This window comes from Dreissena polymorpha, chromosome 12 (genome assembly GCF_020536995.1).
Source record: "Dreissena polymorpha isolate Duluth1 chromosome 12, UMN_Dpol_1.0, whole genome shotgun sequence".
NCBI classification, from domain to species: domain Eukaryota; kingdom Metazoa; phylum Mollusca; class Bivalvia; order Myida; family Dreissenidae; genus Dreissena; species Dreissena polymorpha.
The window spans coordinates 15,753,304-15,775,657 of NC_068366.1; the positions used below are offsets into that span (position 1 = coordinate 15,753,304).

General features: G+C 36.7%; 1 pseudogene; it reads right to left on the reverse strand.

Moving 5' to 3' along the window:
- Positions 1 to 4,375: 4,375 nt before the first annotated feature.
- LOC127852182 (NADP-dependent malic enzyme-like) overlaps positions 4,376 to 22,354 on the reverse strand; it is a 30,277-nt pseudogene continuing 12,298 nt past the window's right edge.

A 22,354-nucleotide genomic window follows, 5' to 3' on the forward strand; every position in this document is an offset into this window, starting at 1 on the left:
TTATATTGTGCAATGGTTATTGAAATGGATGTTATACATTAAATCAAATCGAATGATTTGAAACAAAAGCAGACATGTACATTGGTATCATAATATAACGTTACTTTAGATCTATTCATTCGTTCATTAGACAAGCCAACAAGATCTGTCCCAAGACTCGACTATTTATTCTCTATAATAGTTCTCTGAATACGTTTAATGTATTCAAAAGTAATCATATAAAAGGTAGAAAACTGCAAAAGAAAACAATTTGATATTTTCGTTGTTGTTTTTCGGCTATAGGAACGTTGATTTTCGTGTTTCGTTTTGTCGAATGCAAAGCGAAAAACGAACAAACGGTATAATTATACAGGGACCTGATAGGCACTTTAATGTACTTAGAACAGAACAGTTTGTTATGTGCTGTCACTCAACAAAATAAAACGTAACAGTTGTACACAAAGTTGTTTTCTTCAGTTTGGGGAATTATATCATAGCCAAGGTACACGCATTGACAAGTTATTCGTTTTTTTTATAGTTTTAATTGGAAAAAAAGAACAAAAATAACATACCGGTTATCACCAATTAAATCACATGTATTGAGCCACGCTTTGTGAAAACGGGGCTTAATGCATGTGCGTAAAGTGTCGTCCCAAATTAGCATGTGGTGTGTGCAAGGGCTGATCGGACGACACTTTCCGCATAGGCAAGATTTTCATGTAGAAGATAATTCGTTTCAATCCTCTAAGCATTAAGACCTGTTTTCCCAGAGCGCAACTATGGTTTAAATGAGTTTACACCAAAAAGGCGTAAAATACATTTTATGTAACAAGATGTTTAATTAAGTTTACGACAACATGGGCTTACATTGCGTTTATTTATTATTTTCGTATTGATTGTTCTTTACACAACATGTTATGTTTCATGATACTAAAGTGAGCCGGGCTCTGTGAAAAGGGGGTTTAATGCATGTGCGGAATGTATCTCCCAGAGTAGCCTGTGCAGTCCGCAAAGGCTAATCAGTAACGACACTTTCCGCTTTTATGATATTTTCTGTCTCTTGTTAGAAAATATTCAGTTTAGGCGGAAAGCGTCGTCCCTGATTAGCCTGTGCGGACTGCACAGACTTATCTGGGACGACACTACGCACATGCATTAAACCCCCTTTTCACAGAGCACGGCTCTAGTATGTTTGAGCATGTAAGTCGATCATCATTTACTACACAGAAAAGCCTATAGACTGAAAAACGTCATCTTATTGTTACGTTCCGCATCACACCTATATACTATTGTTAATCCTGAAATCGCAGCAATGGAATGCTATCGACCACCAGTGAGGACAATTACAACCTGTTTATCGATGACATTCTTCCACAGGCAGACGAACTAAGCAATCCTCTTACACCGGCTTGTCCGGTCGATGTCCATCGTTTTTAAAGGGTTACATTTGCAGATTATATGCTTTATGTAAAAGAATCTAACAGCTAACCATACACTGGGGCAGCGAAAATGATATATTGTTCTAGCCATTGGCCTTAAACTATAACTTTCGTTGCTCGGTTCTTCTGTTCTTTTGTGGTTTATAATTGAAGTTCGAAAAGTTAATTGTGTAAGCATAATATATGCAAATCAATGTAAGGTATGTTGTGCAGTGGGTTCTTTTTGGTGGTTTTTATAATGATGCCTGTGGACAAACCCTGATTATTGTTTCCAACAAGTATTTATTTACTTGTTTTTTAGAATATTCAAGAATTAACGTATTTATACGCTGGCAACCAAAACAGCATACACGATAAAATTGTAAGATTTGTGTTTGGATTGAAAAAAACTGTTTTCCCTCCCCATACGTTCATTCTGTCCCTTTAGAAAATTCCCATGATAGGTAGACGACCTATTAGGGACGCTTAGAGTGTAGTTTGCTAGATATTCTGCAATTTGCTTGTATTGGTAATAACAAAAGCTACGACCTCAGAAAAAAATATAGTGAGACTCACGCAGATGGTTTACATTTTGGGGAATATGTCTTTTAGTTACTTACATACAAAGCAATGCGGACTTACAGTTGTTTGAATATCTTAAAACTTGCAAATACGAATATATTTGGAGGTAACATTTACGGTTATCTTTTGTATTCAAGCCGCACTGTGTGTTTCAACTAAGTCCAGCATTATACATTAAACTTAATCGAATGTCAGACTGTGCATCGTTGATTGGAAGGAATAAAGAATTACTTTATACGTGTTGTAATCTTCCTTAACCCATTTATGCCTAGCGTCTAGAAAAAAAGGCATTGATGCGGCGTCTCATCAGGGTCTGCGCTGTTTGCATAAAGAAATTTCTGTTAGAAATATTCTGAATATAGAAATAAATATACTAGACATCGCTAATTTTGGACATAAATTGATCCAATTTAGAAGGATGGGAGAGTTCACTAGGCATAAATGGGTTAAACATAAGATACCAAACATTGGTTACGTATAGCAAAGTGTTTTGTTTCCAGCAGTGTATACGTTCAACCCAGCCATATATAGACATTCGATGTGAAACTAACATTAAAACAAAATATGTAAAAAATTTGCTAAGCATTTTGTACGAATGCCGAGTTAATAACATATTTAATACAATAATGAAGTTTAAAGATACATTATTTCTAAACAAAACAAAAAAAACATGGAAGAAAGCAAATCGGGGAAACAATCCAGAAAACGATTATTAAAATGGGAACCATACACGCGATGTTCGCTGGCATGCGCTAAAAATATGTTGAGCTTGGAACCAGACAAGAGACGCCGGTGGGTGCTGCTTCCGCTGCTGAAGTTTGGCTGCATGTTATGTCGGCGAATCATGCGGAAACGGAACCGCCTACGTCAGCATGTGATGACGTTACTGTCAAAGAAGAAGGTACAGTTTTAGCGATAAGAACTTTAGTATAGAATACTTATTAGTTTACATGTTTAACATATTCCGGCCGGTTTTTCGATGCCTGTGCGAACGAAAATAAAGTCGCCATTTTTAATTATGTTGAAACTAAAGATTACTTTTGGAAAACTTAAACAAACATGTACATGAGTACTTAATTCTTTAAGCGTCATTGATGAGATTTATGGACTATTTACCCTTCACCAACGTGCTGCAAGATAATATATAATAAATTTTCAAATTAAATAATGTTATATAATTATTATACCTTAAGTTCATTGACGAATTCCCGATAATTAACTACGCCCGGATTATGGTTTTTCTTCCCAAAATCGTCTCATAATTCGCTATTTGAACATTATCGCTTACCTTTGGACATACCTACTCTGTATGAGTTTGCGGGGCAACATCGAACGTGCAACTGTACATTATGGAATATATGACACGCGTTCTGAGAAAACGGGGCTTAATGCATCTGTGTAAAGTGTCGTCCGCACAGACTAATCAGGGACGACACTTTCCGCTTAAACTTGATTTTCGTAAAACGGGACTTCCTTTAAACGAAAAATACCATTAAAGCGACGACACTTTACGCACATGCATTACGCCCAGTTTTCACAGAACAAGACACATATTTTCATATGCCTCGTGGCATCTTCCCATTTCAAAGGTCCATATACCCGGTTATGCGTGCATTTAATTAGCAGGTTCGATAAAATATACAACATTCAAGTGTAATTAATTATACCGAAGAGATGGATCTAGTTAAAATTATTAATTATCATTATAATTATAATTATTACTTTATTATTATTATTATTATTATTATTATATTATTATAAGCAACATACTGCCGCATTTGCAAATGAGTAATAGCTATTAAAAACACAATACAATTGTGTTTATATAACCCTTGATATGACCGCTTAAAAGCGTAGTTTGTCAATTTGATCACAATACACGTTTAGACATCTTCGATATTAACCCATTTATGCCTAGTGGACTCTCCCATCCTTCTAAATTGGATCAATTAATTTCCAAAATTAGGGATGTCTAGTATATTTATTTCTATATTTAGAATTTTTCTTACAGAAATTCCTTTAAGCAAAGAGCGTAGACCCTGATGAGACGCCCATCATGCGGCGTCTCATCTGGGTCTACGCTGTTAGCCAAGGCCATTTCTAGACGCTAGGCATCCGAGCAATAATGGCAAAGATCGATTTTGATAAGACAAAAGCTCATGTGACCATATACCTTAATATGATTAGACAATCACAACATAATGTTTGGGTTTAACACAAGTAATTCAATTTTATGTTAACAACAAGTGTTATAGTAACCGATAATTATTAGTTTAGATGCAGTACAACCACATAAGCAAATAATGGTTGCATAAAATAGTATATAGATCCTATTGTCCCCAAGCCCAAGCACGTGAACTAGTAGTATCAGTAGCATATAACAAAAAAACATCGAGTTTTGTAAGTTAAACTGTTTTATTTTGTAGACATATAAATGTGAAAGATAAAAATAATAAATATAAATGTACTATGTTTATGTCAATAGTACTACCAATTACATGTATATTGTTAAATGCATTTTTAACCATGCAGAATATTGGAATGCAAAACTTGCTAAATAACAAAGAAAAACAGTTTAGATCGTTTGATTAGTTTTACAAATAATATAAATGTTGGGTCATAGTTTCGGTATACAACAGAGCATAAACAATTCTAATAACGGATGTTCACATTAAAACACCGATACAGTATTATTTCGCAAAAAATGTGGTGGACATTGCAAAGCACACGACGATAATTAAAACAAACAAACAACACAAACAAAAAAAAACACGCAATTTCAGATCTAACTGACCATGTTAGTAATATACAACGTTGTGACCGGGCCAGTTATACAGCGTCGGCACGTAAGTCTCATAATCGATGTTGTACTGGTGTGACCGGATGAACTTTCCCTTGTCGGCCGGTTCCGGGAAGTGGAACGCCAGGCGGTTCCGGTACGCGAACTCCGCTAGGTGGATGGCGATGTTTGTGGAGACCTCCCGGATATCCGCTAGTGGCGGGTACACGCGCCCTTCCGCTAGGTGCTTCCTGGTCACCATCTTGGCAAGCGCCTGGGCATGGAAAGAAATACGCGATGAAAGAATAATTTATTGCGAACATTAGTGGTGTAGGTGGATAGATAGGTCATGCATAAAGGTGTAATTACTTGTTAAAATCATCATTTAAAACGTTATTTATTTATTTATTCATTTTTTTATATTTATTAATTCATTCATTAATCAATTAATTCAGTAATTAATTGTATAATTCACTCACTCACTCACTCACTCACTCTCTCCATTACTCTCTTCATCACTCACTCACTCTCTCACTCACTCACTCAATCACACACTCACTCAATCACACACTCACTCATTTATTTATTTATTTATTTATTTACGGGTTTCTTTATTTATTGGAAAATGTAAGTTTAACGTTTTTTTATTGTACTTAAAGCTGTATTGGAAAAAATGTTCAATATAAACAAAGAAAAGGCAGTTTTGACATTAACATAAAAGTACTTGTACATAGAACGTTTAAATACACCTTAAATAAATATATTTTTATGGAGTTTTTTCCCATTATGAATATGCATAAAGATGACCCAAATTCGAGTGCGACGAATTTTTTTACTAATAGATAACGAGTGCGTTGTTATTAATGACGGGGAGGTATGAAGACATCGATTTACGACACGAAAAACATACACATATTCCGCAATTACTAAAACGTTTAGGATCACCCTTGGATAGTAAATTCAAAGCACGTTGGGGGCTTAGCATGTTTTATGGGGCCCAAAATCTTCAACGCTTCCTTTGGTAAGAACAACGACAACAATGACCGGAAATGTGCCAAACCTTTGCCGACTCTAAGAACACAGACTCTGGTATAGTTCTGATGTCACACGCCACGGTGGCGAGCCCGACTGCCGGAAACACGTACGCGTTGTTGCCCTGGCCAGGATGGAATGTTTGGTTGCCAAGGGTTACCGCATTGAAGGGACTTCCGCTTGCAAATACGCACCGGCCCTGGTTAATTTTGGACAGAACAAAAATAAATGGATTTCATTGGGTAAATCAGGTGTCCATTTTAAGTGAATTTTTCGTTAAAGGCATTGAGGAAGAAAACGGTGAAAAGATTTTCCTCGTATTGAGACAAATAATTGTTGTTTTAATGATACGTATCAATTAAAGTAATAGCTGTAAAATATTTTTACGCAGCACATCCCGATGGTGCTGTGATGTGTAATTGGTATTTGATTTCGATAGGTAAAAAGTAATATCAACCATTAATTTTTAAATTGCTAATAAATTGTATAACTTCATAGTTTTCAAAAGACCAATGCCTACTTAACACATACTTCATCCCTATGTTCACTATCTAACTGGATACAAATCTTTTGGTATAAAATAATTTTGCCTGTTTGACGTAGGTGCTAAATTTCAAACATCAAAATCACGTGGTTGTTTTCAAGAGTTCGACTTACGTCTGTCGCCTTATATGCCTGTTCGGCGGTGCACTCGGCCTTGCTCGTCGGGTTGCTGAGAGCGAAAATAATCGGACGTTCGTTAAACTCCGCCATACTTCGGAGAATAGCTTCGGTAAAAGCGCCTGGTTGCGCTGCGGCACCTATTAATAGAAAATGTGCATATGGATGATGATTCAAGTACATCATTTCATTTCAAATATTTGGTATTGTGATACGTGGTTTGACGAGATGAGTCTACACAGGGTTTAGTAATTGATGTCTCCGTTCAGAATACGATAAAACATTTTATGTATATAATCATTTCTAAAATTATATGCCTTGTGCCTGTAAAAGTATTCATTTGCCGTTAATCCCTCAGTCATGATTCATCGTCACTCAAGTGCGGCTACATAACATTGTGATATATCAACTAATGTTTAAAGGTCTTGCTAACTTTTGATAGCTTCGAATACCGAACAAACACACACATTTCCAAATTTCCTACATGCAAACTGAATGTTTTAATTTTAAAATTGACTTTAGGGTCTTTTTATTATATTACGTCTTCAAATTATTGTGTGCACTAAAAGCAATCAACAAAGTAATTCGAAGTCTCCAAGCTGTGTTGTTGTTTACAGCTTTCAATAACAAGATTCGTGGCTAAACGATCGTGGGGTTAGATACAACAAAGAATGATTTTTAAATTGGGTAAAACATCATTTTGAATGCTGAACTCGAGTGCAAATGGCGTAATCAAATATGGAACATTGACAGATAGATTATTTGAATATTATGATCACTGTTAGGCGTGGGTTAGGAGATCATGCTGGGCCAACAGCAGAAGTGGTGGGTGGGGGGGGGGGGTCGGCGACTTTTTAGAGCAAACTACAGAGTTGCGGAGACAACTTTCTTAGACATCGTCCAAGGCGGCGGGAACTGCTTTCAGGGCCAACTACCAACGCGAGGGATTAGTTTCTGCTGGGCCAACAACAGAGACGGGGAGGGGGGGGGGGGGGCTACCTTTCGGGCCAACTAAAGAAGTTGAGGAAAACTTACGGCATATTTAAAGAGGTTGGAACTACCTGTCGTGTCAGAAGCAATAGTTGGTGGCTACTTTCCGCGCAAACTACAGAGGATGGCAACTACTTACCATTGTCTACTTTCTTGGCCAACAATTGAAGTGGTGAGACAACTTTCTTGGCCAACTGCAGAGGTAATTGGGACTACTTTCTGTTCAAACTACAGAGATGTGGGAATACTTTCGGACCGACTACAAAAGTGGGGAAATACTTTCCAGGCCATTTACAGAGGTTGGGAAATACTTCCCGAGCCAGAAACACTACTTTTCCCGGCAAACATTAGAGGTAGTAGACTACTTTAAATACCAGGTAAAGAGGTGACGGACTATTCTGGCCAACTATAGAGGTTTGAGACTACATTTCCGGCAAACTACAGAAGTGGTGACTTCTTAAAGGACAAACGCTATAGGTGGGGAGACACATGTGTGGGCCAACTGCCCAGCCGATGGGGACTACTTTCGATCCAACTATATATGTTAGGGACTGCTTCCTGTGAAAACTAAAAAAGTGGGGTACTACTTTTCGGGTCATTTACTGTCTTGGCGGACTAATTCCGAGTCAACTACATAGATGACTGGAATATAGCCGGTGTGCAGACTGCTGTATTCTCACCACCTCGCAGACTCACTTACCAATGATGGCAGTCGGTTTGATCAGTTTTACGACGTCTTCCAGATTATCCACGGGACTGTGCGACTGAGCGAATGGTAGCTTCTCGTCTGTCAACCCGCCCGACGGCCTGTCCTGTAGGGATTTATAAGAAATCACAGCTATTTCCACAGATAATACTTTGCATTGAAATTAAAACACCACAAATCGTGCTGAATTCACTGAACCAGTTGATTTGTAACTAAATTGGTTAAGAGTTCTTGTTATCTATATCTCGAAGTTATTGATAACCATAATTATGCGGATGTAGAGTGGGCGGGGCGGTTTTCGAGCCGTTAAAGCTTTTATGCTTTCCATCTCTAAATATCTTAATACAGCGTACATGTGCGTGTCGTTGCCAAATTAAGTTTTAATCAAAGTCCTTATTCGGAAAGTTCCGTTTCCTGATTGGCGAATGCTCGATATATACAATGATGTAAAAACTACAACATTCGACTCATTTGATCTAACTCGTGCTTCAATACTGGGGAGATCAAGTGACATCCTTCAATAAATCCTATATCCCCGCCGGATAATTATACTTGGTCGCGTTCAAAGTAACGTTAAAAAAGAAATGACAAGCGGTTATCTGACCTTGACGATAAGACCTTTAGAGTCGACCATCCAGATCTTGCTGTACGCCTCCTGAGTTGTGGCCCCTTCTTCTTGAAGGGCCATAATCAACAGCATCGCTATTCCGATAGAGGCCTGGGATGATAGAGGAGATGTATCACTCATATGCAATGTGTGTATCGGATTAAAACTGCATTCAATGTCAGCCATTTTAATAACTATATCCAGTATAAACATATGATGTGTTCCCGTAGGACCAAAATATATGTATTATCTCCCTTGAATAAACTTTTTTTCATTCATTCATTCATTAAACGAAACATCAATGAGGATACGCCGAAACATAGACACTCAACAATTTGTATCCCACCTGTTATATATAACAATATACACCTACACAAAATCTGATTTAATTCCACTAAAAATGATGCCATGAAGACGCCGAGGGACTTAAAGCATTTAATAACACACACAAACGCAAAGCGGAAATTATCTGGCCTTATTAATTATACCAAACACGAACAACCGGACACCGAAACAAATCTCCGTGTACCTCCCCTGCTCCCTGGAACACAAACACGTTGTCCTGGAGCCATTTTCCGGTGATGTTCAGACTGGCGAGGATCCCGGCCACTGCCACTGATGCTGTGCCTGGTAACGGAAACGTAACGTCAAATAGGCCGTCAACTTAAGCTGTACATAAGCTGCAGAATGTTTGCCGAACATTGCGTTGTATCAATAATTGATAGTCTCTCTGGAAACACGGGGCTTAATGCATGTGCGTAAAGTGTCGTCCAAATTCTGTCTGTGCAGTCTGCACAGGCTTATCAGGGTCGACACTTTTCGCCTAAAACTGGGTTGGCCAAGAAGAGACTTCCTTTAAACGAAAAATACATAAAAGCGGAAATTGTCGTCCCTAATTAGCCTGTGCAGACGGCACAGGTTAATCTGGGACGACACTTTACTACGAACGTACATTAAACCCCTTATCCAGAGCGCGGCATTTACTTAAAAAATATAATAACATATATAATATTACTTTAATGACTTAGCTTTTTCAATAAAAGACCGTTTTCAGCACATAGCTAACCGCTTTATACAAACAACTTTTCCTGTCATTACACTGTGTTACATGAATATTCGCATACTGACAAAAGAAATATGGTCATGGTTATTTAAGTAACAATAAAAAGCCATGTGTATTTATGGTAATTCCCTGAGTTCAGAATACAAACTACAACTCTAAACTTTAAACTACAACTCTAAACATTAAACTACAACTCTAAACTTTAAACTACAACTCTAAACTTTAAACTACAATTCTAAACTCTAAACTACAACTCTAAACTACAACTCTAAACTCTAAGCTACAACTCTAAACATTAAACTACAACTCTAAACATTAAACTACAATTCTAAACTCTAAACTACAACTCTAAACTACAACTCTTAACTCTAAGCTACAACTCTAAACTTTAAACCACAACTCTAAACTTTACAATTCTTAACTCTAAACTACAACTCTAAACTCTAAGCTACAACTCTAAACTTTAAACTACTACAACACTAAACTTTAAACTACAATTCTAAACTCTAAACTACAATTCTAAACTCTAAACTACACTTCTAAACTCTAAGCTACAACTCTAAATTCTAAGCTACAACTCTAAACTTTAAACTACAACTCTAAACTTTAAACTACAATTCTAAACTGTAAACTACAACTCTAAACTTCAAACTACAACTCTTAACTGTAAACGACCACTCTAAACTTTAAACTACAACTCCAGACTCTAAACTACAACTCTATCGATGTGCGGTAGCAGCAGACACATTTACAAACGGTCAGGTTACCAGACGTATATAATAATAGTATATCTTAATATTGCGAACGCTTGATTTATGAGAACTGAGTGGTTATACAATTATGCGGGTACAGCCTTTCAAAAGCACGCTTGGCTACCTTGAATGTCGTCGTTAAAGGTGCAGTGGGAGTTCCGGTAATGCTCTAGCAGACGGAACGCGTTGTGGTTGCCGAAATCCTCAAATTGCACGAGGCAGTTGCCGCCGTACCTGCGAGGTTTTTTTTACATCTGAATCCGAGGCGTGCGAAAATGGGTCTTATAACATATGCGGACAGGGTAGCTCCTGACCCGTCTGCGCGAATGCATAATGAGGCCACGATACCTTGTACGAATTTATAACGGAGAGGGCAGCGCATTACCAGATGGCTCGATAACGCAGGCTAGTCTGGAGCTACGCTGGCCGCATAAGGCCCATTTGTGCATGACATTGCTCATCTAAAGGACACGTTTTGAACTGAACTATTTAATCTTTCGATTTGAATTATCACTTGTCCATTTGTTCTTCTTCAAAACGTTCGAATGTTTCATATGTTATATTACCTTGTTTACCAATGGGATGGAACATGCGAATATTAATATTGATGTTAATCGTTTATATCTATTTAAGTTTCAATAATATATGAACCCGGTGATTAAGGAGAACTTTTAAAAATCGTATTGAACTATGTTTCTTCTGATATTGCATACACGTACAATCTTTATATTTATGTTTTATGTGCATGCCTTTTGTAAACAGGTGCTTGTCGCGTAAAATATGCTATAATATATAGAGAAACACTTATGACATAATTAAGGTACAAGGCAGACCTTTTCACGACGGCGTTCATAAACTCGTCAATCAAGGCGTCGTACTTGGCTCCCCGCACCCGCTTTTGCTTCAATCCGATGTACAGCGGGTCCTTCAGAAGGCCCTGTGGGGGTGGGGGAGGAAGAACAAGCAAATGAACCTTGCTCTGGGAAAACTGGGCTTAATGCATGGGCGTAAAGTGTCGTCCTAAATAGCCTTTGCAGTCCACACAGGCTTACCAGGGACATTTTTCGCTTTTATGATAATGTTTCGTTCAAAAATGTCTCTTCTACGCGGAAAACCAGTTAACGCGAAAAGTAATTAACGCACATGCATTTAACCCCGTTTTGTCAGAGAGAAGCTTACCGGCTATGTACTGATTAAGGCATGCATTGATTTCACAACTAAAATTCGCCATTACAAGAGCGGCGTTAATAATCATCACAGTACATAAGAAAATATGTGAAATGAAAAATCAATTTTTATATAGGATTGCATTGGTTCTTTTGTTTGTAACTTGTTATACGAATCTTGGCGTTATATTTGAACTAAACAGATTCCAAATTTCCACAATCTGAATTCAAACCATAGAACATGCTCTCCGATTAGCATGCATGAATAATTTTACTGTGCACATCTTTTACTACCAACCTTTGCTAAATTCCATTTAGACATTAATTAAATTAAATTATAGATAAAATCAGATTGTTTAAAGTGTACGGGCCGATACAATGTTCTTGATCAAAATGCCCCACGTAAATTAGCATTTAGTAGTAGTAGCAAAGTCTATTCGCAGAAAAAAAATTGCGTGTGCTATCTATCGGCACGTTTTAACAAGTTAAAATGGGGATAGAAATAGTCATAGAACATACTTCATTAGTTGAATTCAAAATTGTTGTTCCTTTTTGTCAATATATAATAGTTTACTTATTGGTATTGAAATTTTAAGTTAAAACAATTACTAAGTTCCAAGAATACGGTCCAAAATATATCATATCAATTATTGCTCTTGGGCACCTGTATAAAGAAATTGCCGAACCATTTAAATATCGCCGTAAAAGTAACTACTTTTGGGAAAGTTACTTCATTGAAAAGGTTACTGCTATTGAGAAAGTTACTGCAATTGGGAAGGTTACTGCTATTGGGAAAGTTGCAGATATCTGGAAAGTGACTGCTACTGGAAAAATAGTGCTATTGGGAAGGTAACTGCTATTGGGAAAGTTGCTGCTATGGGGAAAGTTACCACTATTAGATAAGTCACTGCTATTGGGAAAGTTACTTCTATTGAGAAATTGACTGCTATTGGGAAAGTTATCTCTATTGGGAAAGTTATTGCCAGTGGAAAAGTTACTGCTATTGGGAAAGTTACTGCTATTGGGAAAGTTTAGGAAAAATACCGCTATTGAAAAAAACGTTACTGCTATTTGGAAAGGTACCGATATTGGGAAAGTAACTGCTATTGCGCAAATTACTGCTTTTGGGAAAGGTACTGCTATTGGGAAAGTTACCGCAATTGAAAGGTTACTGCTATTGGAAAAGTGACTGCTATTGGAAAATTTACTGCGCGAGGAGTTTCACTCAAAGTCTCACCTCGTTATCTGTCCCGACGTCTATAAGTATGGGAAGACATAGGTGGGGCGGCATCCCCGCCAGGGCGGTATAGAGGCGCCAGCTTCCCCACGGGGATCCCCATCCCGTAGGCCCCTAGGTCTCCCAGACCAAGGATCCGCTCCCCGTCCGTCACCACGATCGCCTTGCGAACACATGGATATCCAACAGATATTTGAGTCTCTTTGAGTTAAAATTGCTTATTTTAGCTCGATTGCATTAGAAGTGTTTACGACTTATTTGTAACGCTCGCGAGTCCGTTTCTTGGGCCAAGAACCAGTACTTTAGAACGCCCCTCAGCTGGGATCGAACCCGTGACCTCCCGGTCGCTAGGTGGACACCATATCCATTACACCACGGCGACCATAACACAACTATCGATACATCGAATAGCGACGATTGATGATGTTGTTGCTGCAGCTTTTCTTGCTCCTACAATAAACTCTCTACTGCTGCTACGTCTACTACTTGAATAACTACAAACTACTACTAATACCGCTACGACATTACTCCGCCTCCTCCTCCTCCCCAACACCGCCCGCCGCCACCACCACCACCATCACATCCACTACTACTTCTTATAAGAATACTAATACCTCTAATGCCTCTACCTATACTACTACTACTACTCTAATACAACAACTACTACTACCTACTACTACTAGCTACCTACTACTACTACTACTACTACTACTACTACTACTTCTACTACTACTACTAACTACTGCTACTACTACAACTACTACTACTACTACTACTACTACTACTACTACTACTACTACTACTACTACTACTACTACTTCTACTACTACTATCCCATAATACAGATTAAAGTATTATAAGATTATAGTAATTGACATTTTATGTAATATTTTATACTGTGAGCAAAGCTATAAAATAACGTCATCCTAAGTAGTAAAGTATTGGCGCTGTCAGTGATTTGACCCCTATATCACATACTTAGCTGGGATATTTATTAATTGATACCCAAATCGAAAGTTTTTGAATATTTCATCAATGAATTCGATTTTAAATAACGCCCATTTAAGACAAGTGTATCCATTACCTGTGATTGAAGTAACACATTATCGAACATAAATACAAAAATACGCTCTATATTAAGAACATCTTCAAACTAGGTGAACAGTTTTACCGTGCGGACTGCACATGCTTATCTTAGATGACACTTTATGTGCATGCATTAAGCCCTGTTTTCCCAGAACGAGGCTCAGCAGTACCTTGACGTCATCCGATGGCCAGTTACAGATGATGTCATAGACGTGACCTAGGTCGTGTATAGTGATGTAAAGGCCTCTGAAATAAAGAACAAAATATCGATATTTCAATAATTACATTTGAGATATGTGTACATAAAAAATTTACATAATCGTTCATAATTGAGCGCTTTTGAAAACTCTCTACTTGCATAATTTCATGAAAGTTGATGTGTTGAGTCTCGCGATAGATAATTACTTTTATGTTAGCATTATATAGAATGGACAATACGAATATATTTGATCTGAAAAAACTAGCAAGAGATATGTACATGTACATATGACAAAGCTGTCTTCTTCAAACCTGTAGTGCGACATGAAAAGTATTATATTATTTGCGGATAGAAATATAGCATGCACAATTGTTAAGATCATGCGTTAGAAAATTAAAATCCTTATAATGTACGAGCTACAATATAGTTATTGACGTCAGATAATACGGAATTAAGAAGTCCATATAATGATTTAAAGAATTTGTTCTGGAATGGAAACCGGACTTATAGAAAGTAAATCAATACATGAAGAGAGAAAAGCAAGCAAATAAGCCGCTAAAGGTTTATACAATGTATCGCAAGATCTTCTCTAATTAGCAACATGTTGGCAATCTACTGAACTACGTCCTGTGTATTTCTGTTGTATGGCTATTTAACTACGAAGGCTAACATTTCTGATTTAATTTTAAAGCAATCAGAACAACACATTAATGTTTATTAAGCAAAGCATGAAGATGTATCGGAACTATTTGTTTTGGAATTTTAAATAATTACACTTTGGAATCCCAGTTGATTTTAATATCTGTTTCATTATGAAAATCAATAAAGCCATATTTTGATTTGCCAGCTAAACAGATTGTCTGAAAGGGACTTCTGAAGATCGGCCTTAGATCGTGTACTTGCAATGACTCTCGGGGATTCATGAATGTGCGTAAATTGACGACACTTTCCGCATCGACTGCATTTGCGCTAAGTAAATACTTCCTTTATACGAACACACTATAAAATCGGAGAGTGTCGCCCCTAATTTGGGATGACACTTTACGCACGTGCATTAAATGCCGTTGTTTCTAGAGCTTGATGCAATTAAATTGTAACGTAGATTTGGGGTCCTCCTGACCTTGGTTTCCTGAGGGTGAGGCCGTATTTGAGGCAGGCCTGCCCCACTGTCGGGGTGTAAATGATGGGCATCATGAGCTCCACGTTTTGCATGATAGTCCGGTAGAAAAGCTTCTCGCTACGGTCCTGTAAAGGGTAATACATGAAGTAACGCGTGTTCAAGCGTGAATAATTAAGATGCCATTCTTGCTACGGTCATGTTACGAAGTTGCAAGTGTGCATGAGCGAAGGGTCAAGAGGCGAGAGAGATGCGTGCGCTTTTCGCTACGACAATCGAACATGACACGTTTGATCATCATCCGTTACTAGAATACATCGGTTATGAACATGGGCATGTGTAACTTTAGTCATGTTAAATCATCTGCAATTTGAAATTTCTTGTAATAAGCCTTGATGTTGAGTACAGATTATGGAAAACCATAACCGGGACATGACGGGTTCAATCCCCACAGTTGGGAGATCTCCAGAATACAACACGTATTGGTTCTACACCTGAAACGGAGGGCGTTTTCAATAAGCTTTCGATGCAATCGAAACAAAAATAGACTGACGACCCACCTGTAGTGACATCATGTAGATGTATCGGTCAAGGTCATTGTCCCAGCGGTAGAAGTTCTGCATGACGAAATACACTTCCTGCTCCGGCGTCAGGATCGCCGGGGGAAGAAGCCCCTGGAGACCCAGGAGTTGTCGTTCTTTCAGCGTAAAACACATCCCCTGGAAACAAAGGGACGCAATCTGATTTTGTTTCTTACCATGAGTTGTCGTTCTATCACCGCAAAACAACCTCCGCCCATATAAACAAAGTGACACAGTCTTATTTATTTATAAAGACTCATGAGTTGAGAAGACTCTTTCATCGTAAACATATGCCCAGCAAAACAAATGGACACAATCAGACCCAAGAGTTGTCGTTCTTTCAGAGAAAAACAAATCCCACGAAAAACAAAACAAATGGACACAATCTGATTAATTCACTTAAACACAGAAGTTGTCGTTGTTTTTACGCGAAACAATGCCCCTAGAAAACAATGGAACACAATCTTATAAATTCACTTAACTTCACCTATGTCGTTCTTGAAACAAATCCATTTTTTTAAAAAGGGACAAAGTCTGATTAACCTCAACGCAGGACTTCTTTATTGCGTGAATCACTTTCCCTCTTTAATTCTTGAAATCAATCAGAGTCGAATGGGTTTTCTATTGTTTAGTGACAGTTTCAACTACCTAGTGAGAAATAAGCCTTTACTTATTTCGATTTCTCGTCGTCAAACGTATGAAATCCCAATCCCAGATTTCACTTTCATGAAACATGTTGTCAAATTCGAATAGTTCTTGTCATTACAATGATTAATTGAATGAAAATGTAATGTATATGGGCCGTGCTCTGTGAAAATGGGGTTTAATGCGTAATGTGTTGTCCCTGATTAACCTTTGCAGTCCACACAGGCTAATCAGGGACGACACTTTCCGATGTTATGATATTTTTTGTTTCAAGAAAGTCTCTTCTAAGTAAAAATCTAGTTTATGCGGAAAGTATCGTCCCTGTGTCCGATGGGATGACAATTTATACACAATTCCGATGAGGTATTTATTGATATTTTATTCTGCTAATTGAAAAGTCCTCAAAATATTCTAATTAATAAGATACATTCAGTAACTTTTGAGAAAGTAAAATATTGAAAACAAATTATTAATATATGGGATTCACAATTAAAATGAATCTGATGTAAATGCTACTTTAACTCGGGCTTGACTCATTTTTGTACATACAACATTGTTCTCTGTTATATTCCAAAAGGCAAAAACCTACGTTTCTACTAAATATAATACTTTGGGATCAACACCATATGTATAATATCTTATTACATAAAAAATCTTATCTTCAAGTTGGAAGTCAACACTTATCTACACAACCTATATCGATTTCCCAGTCATTTATATATATTATTAAAAGTAAAGTGTCGTCACTTGCTGTTAATGACTGAATGTTTCATTGGCTTTAACAGATGGTTTAAACATGTTATCAATAAATGAGATGCTTATTTATGCAACCTTGACGGTTTGTTGATTAAGGTCTTGTTCTGATGTATACATTTCCAATGGATACTGTTCTGCTTACTTTTACATTTGGTTATTTGATACTGTCCTACTTAACGTAACTTCTTTTATCACATGCTATTCCCTCTTTCCCATGTAATACAACCATTACATATTTTTTTATTATATACCTGTATAATGCTTTTAACAAAATACAGGTTGTATCAATCGTTGAAATAAAAAATCCCGTATTACGCTTCTTGCTGTTTCCAATTCCGTATTACCATACTAGCCGGACTACTTTCTTCGATCTATTTAATGACGTCACATAACGCGCACCGAAAATAGGAAACCCCCCATATTACGCAATATATTACGTAGTACATCGTGTGACGACATTTCTGTGACGAAATACAATAGTTTTATTTAAACTCTCTGGAATTTAAGGACAGTCGGACGTGGTGTTTTTTAACAGTAAACTATTTATTTTAAACGAACGAATGCAGAACGTTTTTCAGAGTGTGTGTTTATCATGCATCAATATAAATTTCGATTGGAATACAATAATAAGATAGTGTGGTTTAAAATAAGTTTCGATAGAGACATGGAAGAATAGAAGTGGAAGTGCATATCGTTTCAACGCTTTTGTTATAAACATCGAATCAAAGTTATCAACTTAGTTGTTATAAATATTGGATTTGATGTCATTAAGGTAAGCGTGTCGGAATCCTGTGTTTTCCCGGTTCAAATGTTTACACGGTAATTTACATAAACTGTATTCATACGCGTCTTAAATAAACTATGGCGTACCTGTTGAAGTCATTGTTTTGTCAGTTTTGCTTAAAGCAAAAATACAATTGTTAACTGTGTTCGTTAGTTGTGTGTATAATAAAAGGAATATTACGCTAGTCAATTGTTCCAAGAGTTTGTATTCAGTCTCGTGGCTTGTGTTATTTCGCATCACACTCGAGGCTCCGCCTCTCGTGTGATACGTCATCACACAAGCCACTCGACTGAATACAAACTCTTGGAACAATTGACTAGCGTAATATTCCGTATATATTACACATGTGTAATACAACATTTTAAGCGTGTTCATTGGCTTAGTTTTCGTTTATTGACCAATCGCATTTTGGTATTTTGCTGAAATTACGTTGCAACGTCAAATGACGTCACGAAATGTAAATAACATTCTGGATTCATCATTATGTTTGCGTAAATATTTATTTAATTTGCTCATTTAAAAGCATGTGATAAAATAGATCTGACACTTGTTGTTATATCATACTATATTTTATTAAACTCGTCCAGGAAATTCGTTAGTAAGCTCGCCAAAGGCTCGTTTACTAACAAAGTTCTTGAACTCGTTTAATAAAATATGGTATGATATGACAACTCGTGCCAGATCCTATATATCATTACGTGACACCTGATTAGCCCATGCGGGCTGCACAGGCTAATCTGGGACGACACTTTACGCTCATGCATGAAACCCCCTTTTCACAGAGCACGGCCCATATTTAAACAAGACTCCTGCCATGGTCCGCTTATGATAACAAGTATGTGTTCTTGTTCTTACAAGACAAAAAGAAAGTGCAGAACTTATTACCGCGGAAACGACTACACTATGAGGTCGGCACAGGCTAATCTGGGACGACACTTTACTCACATGTATTAAGCCCCCTTTTCCCATTCATAGATTCTTAAACACCAATGATACAATTTTAGAACACTCGTTAAGTGTGGTTTACAAGTAAGTCCATTTCATATAATATGCGTGTAACAAAATAAATGTATTACTTAGGGGTTATTTTTTATTCCGTATTGGAATTTACAAGTGAATTATATCTAAACAGGCAAACGAAACTAATGGTCAAATTATTAAGAAGTTATACATGAACGATGTGATGCTACATAATTCTATGAACATGTACTTAAAGTTTCATTCGGTTACATACGACGCAGCGGTAATTTATATATCAAACAAACGTACGTCTTACATGTGTTATAATGCATTAATAATTATGTAGAATACACACATGTTCCGAAGATAAAGAAAGTTAAAACATAAAGTAAATTCTTGTTATTAATAGCATAAGATGAAACTTCATAATGACTCACGATTTTCAGAGCTAAATATGCTCAATGAACGCCGATTTAAACTAGTAACCTCACGCCATGGTACTCTATCCGGGCAACAACGGGATAGGCGTATTTATTTGCGTTATAAAATATGCGTTTTATATCAACGAGCGGAAAAAATGCACGTCAGGTCGTCTGAACTAATAACATAATCAGTTTTAAAAATACTTTAATCGCGATTTAATCTACGCTTTTAAGGACACTTATCATTAGGTATCCTTGATTGCACGAGTCATTGACATTTGGTTTCAATTAAGTGATAAGAGCTAGTCGCGATATTTCTCGAATATGGCCGGATATTCACGAAACTCCGGGCAGAAAATGTGTCTGATAAAAAACGAGCTTCGAGATCAAATTCAATCAAATAACAAACAACATGACTGCTGTAAATTTAAGTGGATTCAAGTGTTTTACTATTATCAATTTACTTGTTTTACTACAAACAGTAAATAAAACCGTAAAATTATGAACAAAATGCACACAATCGAAATGAATAAGAACAGTCACACACTAAAATTCCTTCTAGATCTGAAGGATTATTGAGACAGTAAGAACAGTCACACACTAAAATTCCTTCTAGATCTGAAGGATTATTGAGAAGAACAGTCACACACTAAAATTCCTTCTAGATCTGAAGGATTATTGAGACAGCAATCCCAACCATGAAAAAACAGTACCGGAGAGGCGCATGAGAAACTTTAGATATCAACTCGCGCTCTGGAAATAAATGGGCTTAAAGGGGCCTTATCACGTTTTGGTAAATTTACAAAATTAAACAAACAATGTTTCAGATTCGCAAATCTTCGTTGTAGTTATGTTATTTGTGAGGAAACAGTAATACTGAACATTTACCATGCATCAAAATATCCATGCTATGCATCTTTTGACGATTTAGAAACCTGAAATTATAAAGCGTTGCAACGCGAAACGATTGCATAATTTGAAGAGTTCTGTTGTTGTGTTATATTTTGTGGTTTCTACGAGGGTTGCTTATATAAAGTATAAAATACACCTCTCATTTTATGAGCACGGATTGCCGAGTGGTCTAAGCGTTAGACTTTTACCCCAGGGGTCAGTGGTTCGAGCCCTGTAATGGTTATTTATTTTTATTTTTTAATTTTATACATGTTTTTTTTACTGGAGCTTTTAGATTTAATGTTTACATTATCAATATAAAGCATTTAATGACAAACTTAAATACGTGCCAAAATCTGTGAAAAGGTCGATGTAATGCATGTGCGTCGAGTGTCGTCTCAGATTAGCCTAAGCAGTCCGCAACAGGCTAATCAGGCACAACATTTGCCTTTAAAAGAGAATTCCTTTAAAGAAAAAATCAATAAAAGTAGAAAGTTCATCCCTGATCAGCCAGTGCGGAAGGAACGGGTTTATCTGGGACGACACTCAACGCACATGCATTAAACCCCGTTTCCTAGGTGTGGCCAAACAATCCAGTGATTAGAATAGTCGGTGGTATTTAGCTCAGTTTCAAGACCATCAAAGGTGATAATAAAGTCAATAAGCTCTTCGCATTACACGAATAATGTACATAATTAGTACAAAAATTGAACTGGTTAACCATGTATCGTTATTTTCATCTAATATGGAATTAATGAATCATTTGCGATTTCCTCGCTTTACGTTATTGTTGCCTCATTACTTAAAATTTATGGGTAATTGAACTAATGATAGTATCACGAGGAATCTGGTTAATAGTTAAAGGAGTTTCATATTTAATGTGAGATGTTTCTGCGTATATATACACCTATTACTTCTATTGATAGAACAGTATTTTATGTTACGTTTCATTTTGGAAATCTTGCAGGACAAACATCATCAACAACTTTTTTCGCGAACGAACGAGAAATATTTTCCCGATTTTGTTTTGAAAATGTTGAATTATCTATTTCTACGTTAATCGTTAAAATATTAATATAAGGATATTTGCTCTTCAAGAAGCCTTCCAGAACACGTCTTTGTTTTGGTCAAATAATTCAATGAATATGGATACAAAAACCCCCACTTACATACAATGCCAAGAAATGGACGGGTCAGAAAAGTAAAAATGAACGTAAATATTGACGCCGTAGGTGGAGTGCCGAATGAAAGACACCCCGAAATACAATGTAAAGCTTCCTTGCTACTTAACCAATAAATAGCGAACTGCAAACATATTGCATTACAATATTGCCCCTGACGTAATTGCTATTACACTTATGGCACAACAAATGGAAGGAAAAACAATCTCCCTACCATCTATCACACAACATAATGTGGGACACTATTTCACCCAGTGAATGCGCACTTGAAAAGTATTCATATTAGTGTCCAATGTTTCAATCTAAATCGCTAACAAAGAGCCATTTCATTAAAGTACACATATTACAAATTATTCACGACTAATTATCGATTTTTCTTGTGCGTAGTTCGCTTGTTTCAATATCTAATGTATATTAACGTCGATTGAATCTTAGCGTTTTGCTCAGATAATAGTCAGAGTGTTGGTTAATTTAATAAACGTTCGATATAAAGTTGTTTGTATCCAATTTTACCAAAATACCATATATTTTGTGCTGACCGTTGTTGTTTGTCGGTTGTTGTTTTTGTTTGTTGTTGTTGTGTTCTTTTTTTTTTTTAGATCAAATTAGATCATATTCACAAAATTAGTTATCAACAGTTTTTTCTATTAAGTTTGCGATGGATGTTATAACATTCAAAAATATAAGCTGAAAATCTGTTTAATTAACAAAAACTGAAAGTATCCTTAATTAAACAATCGGAAAGAGTTCATATTCTTTTT